The sequence below is a fragment of the Moschus berezovskii genome, chromosome 3 (assembly GCF_049115385.1).
Source record: "Moschus berezovskii isolate FMDL1 chromosome 3, NW_MosBer_1.0, whole genome shotgun sequence".
Classification (NCBI taxonomy): domain Eukaryota; kingdom Metazoa; phylum Chordata; class Mammalia; order Artiodactyla; family Moschidae; genus Moschus; species Moschus berezovskii.
In genome coordinates, this window is record NC_142462.1 from 35,825,407 (window position 1) to 35,834,646 (window position 9,240).

Sequence of the window (9,240 nt, forward strand, 5' to 3'; positions counted from 1 at the left end):
TCATAGCAACGTGCAAGTATACATCTCTGTCTCTTACTTCTCTAAAGTTCCTTTTAAAGGCACTGCAGGAGTTTTAGTATAATTTAAAATCTGATTTAAAAAATTTTTTCAAGTGATTTAAAAACTAGCACTAGGAAATGTTGCTCTGTGGCATGTTATTATTGAAGATCCAATAGAGAGCAAGGATAATATTGGCTTTTCAAATTTTGCTGTATATATTTTATTCAGTTTTACAAAATTCCCTCAGAGGTTGGTGAAGGTCAGGTTTTATTTTCATTTACAGGTTGGAGGTAGAGTAAAGCTTGGTTAGGTGCTGAATGTCATACCAGAAGCAAGTAAAACACACAGGACTGTAGGACTTAGGTCTCTGTTCAGGGTAAAATACACTAAACCAGAATTTTTCGAAGAATTGATTTTGTAAAAACTCCTTAGTGGGCTCCAAGAGATACTTTTGTAAGAACAGTTTCTTAGTGTATCTATTTGAGCAATCTCCCATACTAAATGTGCCTCCAGAGATAAACAATGAATGCATTACCCGTTTTGTGAAATCCCGTAATTAAAAACAGTAACAAAAATTTTGTTTATTTAACTCAACATCATTTCCTGTAGCATCTTTTGTTTGTTAGTTTAGTAAGTACTAGCTTATATTGATAAAATACATTTTGGGAAGTGCTCCATTAAACCATACCATCTTTCTTTTACCTTATAGTATATGAGCAAAAAACCACTGTCTCAGTCAAGGGCACATCTAAGTTACCACCAAGAAGAGAGAAAGAAAGTGAGGGAGGGAGAGGAAGGAAGAGAGGAAAAAAAGTGGGATACAGGGAGAGAGGGAGAGAAAGTCTCTTACCTGACTGTACTACTTCTGTCAATGGTCATTTTCAACAATATCATGTCTCCCTAGGCCAGTCCCTCTATTCCAATTGGTTTATCTCGTTAATTGGATTATGATCCTTCTTTTAGTGACAAAAAGAGCTCCTATTAAACAGTAGGGACTACATCAGTCACAAATAGAAATTAAAGCATAGTTCTTATCCTGGAAGAGCTACCTTGTAAAAGGGGAGATGAGCAAGTACAAAACAATATGTCTTGATGAGCATGGAGGTGGACTATCCCCCAGAGGGAAAAGAGGCAAGTCTTGCTGAGAGAGTTAGGACATGGCTTCCTCTTATTCTTCAGCTGGAAACACTTTAGAAAACAGTGCTTATTGATATGGGTGATAAGTAGATGTTAGCAAAGCAAATTATGGAGAATAAGAGAGCCTAAAGAGAATACTCTCTAGTAGTGCATATAAGTGAAGAAACCAGGGTTCACTTGAAACAGTGTGTGATCAGATCCTAGGACACATATTCAGGGATACTAGCGGAAGAGCCATGGAGATTATCTTTCTAACTATCTATCTACACACACACACACACTAGTAAGGCTTTTAAACTTTATCCTAGAGAGAATATAGTTATTGATTACATATCACTTTTAGCCATTTTAAGTCACTTTAAATCTGAAATATTCTTCCAACTTTTGCAACTGCTTATTCTGAAACTTCAAGGATCTTTTCTCTGTGGACACAGCCAATGTCTATCCATACAACCAGGCCAAAATATGAAGCCTGTTATACTGTAACTTCCCTGATTGCCTCAAACAGACTTCCTCCTACGAACATCTCTACTATCCACTAACTCTGTGATCTACTTACTGCCTTGTAAGTTACTCCTTTGTAAATATGTTTACTTTCTATAGTTGGCAAACACCTCAAAAACAAGGAACCATATTGTGTATCCTTGGGACAGCACTGTGGTGGTTCCCAGTGATCCCTACCTCTGCTATTCATTCTCTTGTATAATTCTCTTCTCTTGAACCTGGGCTGGACCTAGTATCACCTCTTACAAATAGAATAAAGTAAAAATGACACAGTTTTGTTTCCAAAAACAAGTTACAGAAGACTCTGGCTTCTGTCTTTCTCTTTTTCTCTTGCTCTCTCCCTTGCTTGCTTTTCCTGGAGTAGGAAATGGCAACCCACTCCAGTATTCTTCCCTGGAGAATTCCATGAACAGAGGAGATTGGGGGGCTACAGTCCATGGAGTAGCAAAGAGTCGGACATAACTGAGTGACTAAAATACTTGCTCATTTTGAGGAAAGTCACCTGCCATGTTGTGGGCTGACTTATGGAGAGGCCCATGCGACAAGAAAGTATTATCTCCAGCCAACAGCCACATGAACCATGAGTGAGCTTGAGAGCTGCCAATCCTACTCCTAGAGAATGTTGAGATGGCTGCAGCCCCAGGGGACATTGTATCATAATCTTATGAGAGACTCTGAACCAGAGATCCCCCACTAAGGTATATCTAGACCCCTGAAATGAAGATAATAAATGTCTATTTTTATAAGCTGCTATATTTGGAGGAAATTTATTGTACAGTCCCACATAACTAAGAATAACAGACTACAAAATAAGTATGAATTGCTTCAGAAGACAGGTAGATGGATAAATGGAAGAATTATAGGAAACAATTCATTTAATATTTACTGAATGAAGGAATCCAAGGATGGGTATTCATTAATATTCCTTCAGGTTTATTTTGGATTAAAATAAAACCAAAAACTGATTTTATATTATCCAAATCCTCTTGTTTTTCTTCCCTTGTTTATTTAGACTGAAGAAGTGTGTCAGCACAGTGAACTTCTTCATAAATATTTTCTGAGTTTCTATGCAAAATGAAGAATTGCTGAACACAGAAGATACACCCAACAATAAAGATGCTGCTGCTTATTCACATTTTACATCACTTATGATCTTCTCCCACACAGTCATGCCTAGTTCCGTGGAATGATGAGAACATCTATCAGGAAGGCTTCTATGAACTCCAAGTGCCTGGGACCAATGATACAGAGGGGACAGCAGGGCAGCTGTTTAGAGAAACAGGATGAACCATCTTTTCCATGAGGGGTAACTATGGAAAGTCCTGTTGATTGAAAGATTTCTCACATGTTCCCTTAAACTATTAAACTCTTGAGTCACAAAGGCATTCCACCTAACTTCCTTTCCTGAGACTTCTTTCTTATTCCAGTAAAGAAAAAACTGAATGAATCTGCCGAATACTATATTCCAGTGGGTTCTTAAAAATGTATCAGTTATTTTATTGGGTTTTTGTAAGAAATTTAGAACATCAATTTGTGAGAATAAACTCCATTTGGAAGACAAAACACAGAGCAGAGATAGCCCTGGAGCTGAGAAACACCTTTGGTTTTGGGCAGAATTTTCAAGTCCACGGCCTTCTGATTAGCCTGGAGCTGCTCAGTAAACTCTTATTTCTCCTTCTCTGTGAGGATCTTGCCTTCCTGGTGCCTGAGCTTAAGAAGTTTCTTCTTCTTTGAAGTAAGCATAGGTGAGATGCTTTGGGCTTTTCACACCACTGATGAAGGTGGTGATGACAAATTTCTGGTGTGTTCTATGCAGAGAAACTAGATTGAAGATCAGAGGTCCAGTCACAAGCAGCAGGTCACTGTCCAGTTTCTTCAGGAAAATCACTCTCGTTGCTGTAAGGATGTCAAAATGGTCCTAAGAGCGATGCTAACTCAGAATTTTCTAACACTGCTGACTGAAGAGAATTTTGTTAGCTGTGGCCCAATAGCTTTCCGGGAACATCTTCAGGAGGATAATATTTAGGTGTTTTGTGAAGCTTAATTACTCAAGTACCATCATTCTTATCATTACCAACTGGAAAGAGTGCCTATGAGTGTTTTATATAACTTAGGAAAGAGACAGAATTTACATAATTTAAATAACATGCCTAACTCTATCATGAAATTGTATGGCATATAACTTTGAAGAACTTCTGTACTGTGCTGTGCTTAGTCACTCAGTTGAATCCTGTAAAACCAGACGCCTCTGAATACTAACCACTCTTTTGGATGGTCCAGGGGTGGCTGCAGGGTACGAAATTTTGTATTAAAAACATCTTCAGTGAAACAAGGCAAGTCAATAGTAAAGGTGAGTGTAAAGTTTTGAGAGTTGATTCATTAATGTGCTGTGCATAGTTGCTCAGTCATGTCCGACTCTTTTCAACCCCATAGAATGCAGCCCACCAGGCTCCTTCATCCCTGGGGATTCTCCAGGCAAGAATACTGGAGTGGGTTGCCATGCCCTCTTCCAGGGGATCTTCCCAACCCAGGGATAGAACTCATGTCTCCTGCCTTGCAGTCAGATTCTTTACTGTCTGAGTGACCAGGGAAGCCATCAAAGAACTTCTAGTTTGAGTTTGGGGAAAAAAAAAAAGGTCCATGGGGCAGAAAGAAGGAAAAACAACAGAACTCGCTTCCCCCAAAAGCAGAGATTACTGCTGAAAATAGCTAACCATTATTCTCATTATTCTTAATATCATCAACTAATATTTACTTTATTTCACAGTTTACACAGTGTATTTTGGATTACACAAAATAAGCCTGTGCATTAACAGGGAAGTTGGCAAACATTTTGTTCTTATGATGATAATGTTAAATCAGACAGGTTAAGTTTGTTGGCCAAGGTCAAATAACCAGTAAATGGCAGAATAAGACTAGCACCAATACTTCCTAACAGTTAAAATTACCCTGAGATGATAAGAACTAATAGTTGAATAACTTGCCACAAGGGGGAATCTTTTTAATTTAGTGCCACTTTTATGAAATAACTGTAGCACAGGGGGAATGAAAAGCAAAGCAGAATGAGACAAACTTTCTAGAGACAGAATCCATTTCAAAAGAAAGATTAAAAAGATTTCAGCAGCTACTTGTACAGTACTAGTCAAAACAAATGCGCTTTTCCAACATCTCTCACTTTCATTCCTCTGCAAAGTATTGGTATGAGGTAACAGAGAAACTTGAAGAAAAAGTCTTCAATATGGATTGGTTCAATGAATGAGGGATTAAAAACCTCAAAAAAAAAAAAAAGAAGAAAAGAAGAAAAGACTAATAGTTAAAGAATTTCAATGATTTATTGGGAATCATTCCTCTAATCAGAGCAGCAAATGAACTGTCTAATGTATGGGTAGATAAAGGATAATTTTAGGTTGCTCAATAGTCCAGGATTGCAAATTGCCAAGTTAACCCATTTCCTTGAACTCCTTCATTTATTCATTACATTTCTAGCTAATTGAATAATCATCATCCAGAGAGTTTATAAAAATAAACATTCCAGGCTTCCCTGGTGGCTCAGTGGTAAAGAATCCACCTGTCAATGTAGGAGACAGGGTTTGACCCCTGATCGGGAAGATCCCACATGCCAAGGAGCAATTAAGCCTGTGGGCTGCAACTATCGAGCCTGTGCTCTAGAGCCTGGGAGTCGCAACTACTGAGTCCATTTGCTGCAACTACTGAAGCACGCGTGCCCCAGAGCCCATGCTGTGCAACAAAAGAAGAAGCCACCATAATGAGAATTCCTGGGTGCTGTGACAACCTAGAGGGCTGGGATGGGGTGGGAGGTGGGAGGGAGGCTCAAGAAGGAGGGGACATATGTATATCTATGGCTGATCCAAGTTGATTTTTAGCAGAAGCCAGCACAATATTGTAACTATCCTTCAATTAAAAATAAATAAATTAAGAAAAAAGTGTAGTGAGATCCAATAATCCACATTTTTAAGTTTGCACTTGAGATGATGGTGATGTGCTGCTATATTTGGCAATCACTTGACTCCATAGTACAATACTTGTACAGAAGTTACAGGACACTTTCAAATAATTTATTTTTGATAAAGCATTATTCAATTACTGTGACATTTCTGGGAGTTGTGGGAGTTAGAGGAACACTAAGTATCTGTCCATCTTGGGTCCCACACCCACTTCCCCACAAGGACATATCTAAATACATTTACCCCTGTGTTTGAATTCTCTACTCATTTCCACCACTATCTATCTGGACACTCTGTTTCCATAGAAAGCCCATCAACACTGTGGCCTTACAGCTTCTGGATCTCCTCAGTATCAGCAACTTCCACCATTATTCCACTGCTCTATAGACATTTGTGTTGCCTGGAATGGAAATAAACAACCCCAAAATTGCTTTCAGCAGCTCAGTGTGAACCCCACCCTTCACAACCGTTTGAGCCTAGGGACTTTAGCCTCCAACGCTTAAGGAGTCTGTAGTCAACCTTCATGCAAAGGCTCCGAGGTCCCTAATAACAAAATGTCCAGGTTTGTACTCTGTTCTAATCTGTACTAGAATCAATGGAAAATGGCTTTCACAGCTAGAAGCACCACGCTGATATGCAAATATCTATTGGGGGCAACACTGTAAACAATTATTAACAAAGCCAGAATTTTAGGATGGAAGAAACATTATTAGAAATCCATTATTCTGAATCCTGGCTCTCTCAGGATTCTGATTCAGTAATTCTAGAATAGGATCCAGGAATCTACATTTTTATATTGGGTTGGCCAAAAAGTTTGTTCAGGTTTTTTTCTGTGCAACGTTACGAAAAAACCCAAAGGAACTTTTTTTTGCCAGTCCAATACATTGTATACTGATCACATTCAAAGAAATCTTAACCTGAATATTTAAATGCAGATAATCTAGAGCAGATACTACAGATATAAGAAATACCTGACAGCTTGACAAATAAACAGGAAAAAGTATGACAGATATCCTTTGAATACTAGGTTCCGAAAGATGTACCTAACTAGAGAGACTATAGGGAATGAGGTGAAGGACTTGAAAGAAGGCAGTTCACAACAGAAAAGGAGAGAAAGGGAATAAAGAAAACCTTAGTCTTTATGTAACAAGGTTCCTCAACACTGACTTTGCTTTTGGGTGGGAGTGCATGGAGATGGAGTTTTGGGAAACAGTTTCTCCCAACTACAGATTAGTCTCTTTCCTACGCAGAGATGGACCAGGAGAGAAGGAAAGATGTCAAAATATTCTCATGGAATGATACAAAGAACTCTGACCAATATGAGAACAACTAAGAGATAAAGCAGAACTCAAACAAGATTTTCAACACAAAAGACCAAAGCTAGAAAACTTGCATGTATGCCCTTGCTATCTCTAGGTACTGAGAGAATTATGAATGCTTTCTCTGCCCCACTGTTATTGTTCATAATAATTCCCAGAAGTGCTCTCATGCACCAAGGGATCATATTCAGAAGTAGAAAATGATTCAGTAATTTCATTTTAAGTCTTTTCCAAAAGTCTATTCAATTCCTGGACTCTTTGTACTTGCAAAAACTGAATTTGCCTACCAGATAAAATGTTTTTCCTTAGTTCTCTAGAGTATTAGTTACTTTCCAATCAGAAGACAGAAACTACACAGTATTTGAAAGAGGGAAAATTTAGTATAAAGAAATAGCAACAGAAGACTGAAATAATAGAAAATTGGTTAAAGGTCAGGGGATGGGTATGTGGACTCTAAGGGATACTCAAGTGTTACTGAGGGAGAGTACTCAAGGAAAGGACAAACATGGAGAGAAAGAATCCTTCCCCAAAACCAGGACTCAGATCTCACTACAGAGGGTATAGTTGAATCCCACTGGCTGTTGGAAAAGTTGGCTGGGTTATTACAACCCAAAGAGGGTAGCTGAGAAGCTACCAGTTTAGGTTGTTACTGACTTACTGGAAAGCCAGTTTGGGTTCTATCTGGACTCAGAGAAAGTCACCTGGAAGTAGCAGGGGCGTGAGAAAGGGTTACTGATGATTCACTGGGAAACAAGCTAATGAATCCATAGCACTTGCTAGCTGCCCTTAGGAGTGCCATTGAACTTACTGCTGGAAACCACCCAAGATGGGGTTGGTGTGGAGGAAATTTTGGGAGGTGCCACTTGCTGTTTGATGCTAGAACACCACTGAAAAAAGCCAATTCACTCTTCAGGAGTCCAACTGATTGAGTGCACCTGAACCTGGAAGAAGGCCACTCTCTCCTCTATTGTCCCCTCAACACTCTGTATTACAGTGTTCAACCAGGCCCACTTGTATCACAGAGTAGAAGAAAAAAAAAGGACGAATTTGGAGCTGAGAGGCAATAAACATAACTGGCCTATGTGCCTATTAACTAAATAAAAGTTTTTCTTTTCTAAAGGATATTTTTAAAATATATTAATATATTTATGGTGTGTGTATATACATATATATATATCCATATTCAACATATGGAAAAATATCATTTTCTTGGAAACTAAGTAAAGAAAATGTTATCTGAGTCAGTAAAGAACAACTTTTGTACTTTCCTCAGTGCGTTCCAGTTTTTAATCTAGCAAATACCACACTATCAGAAAACAAGTAGCTCCTATTGGTGACCATCTATGCCTGAGCCCCACCCAAATACAGAATATCTAGAAGTGGGATCCAGGTGTGGGTTTGTTTGTTTGTTTTCAAAAGCTTCTGGGTGATTATATGTTGTTAAGAACCAGTACTCATTGGTTTATGCCAGAAATGTAGAAATCAACCCAACAGTTTTATTTCCTCATCCACTGCCCTCAGGTAATACGTCACTGAAAATCATATGGTTTATTAATCTCTCCACATATATCCACAATACTGCTGCCTCCTAGTCCAGGTCCCCATCATCCCTTACATGGATTAATGCAACAGTCTCCTTGTGGCCTTCATCCTCTCTTGTCCATCTCTAAGCAATTCTACTAAGAAATGGATTTTGCCTGTAGTGTCCCTGCCACTTCAGACTCTTCCTTTACTTTTTCACCTGGCTTATTCTTATTTATCATATCAAGTTCTAGTTCAAAAAATACTTTTCTGTGTCCAGAAAACCTCCCCAAATCCTTAAACTAGATTCATTTAGCCCTGCTCCTTTATTCATTACCATAGTATCTTAAATGTTTAACTTATTGCATTATCATAATGAGTCAAATAATAATTTATGTAATTATTTGGTTAATTTTGACTTACTAGACTTGAAGGGTAAAACTAATGAGAATAATAATGATAAATGTGGAGAAGGAAAAAAGGTTCCAAGCATCTGGATCTATGCTTTTACATATAAATCATAATTAGAGCTAACAATGAACATTTAGTGTATTTAATTAGCACACTATCTACAATATCCCTTTTAAGTCTCACAACAGTTTTAATAAGTGCATTCACTCATTCATCCAACAATCAGCAAAGTGCTACATGTGCAAAAATTCAGGACCACATTTTTTAAAATGTGCTAAGACAATGTGAAACACAAGTTGACCAGGTCACTTACTTAAAATGCAGATTTGGCTACTTCATCTTGGAACTACTTCATTAGGCTCAGCGAGGACAGGGTCTGGGTA

At 38.3% G+C, this 9,240-nt stretch overlaps 1 pseudogene; it reads right to left on the reverse strand.

The window, feature by feature from the left end:
- Window positions 1–3,159: 3,159 nt before the first annotated feature.
- Window positions 3,160–8,266, reverse strand: LOC129551922 (large ribosomal subunit protein eL6 pseudogene; annotated as a pseudogene).
- Window positions 8,267–9,240: the final 974 nt, after the last annotated feature.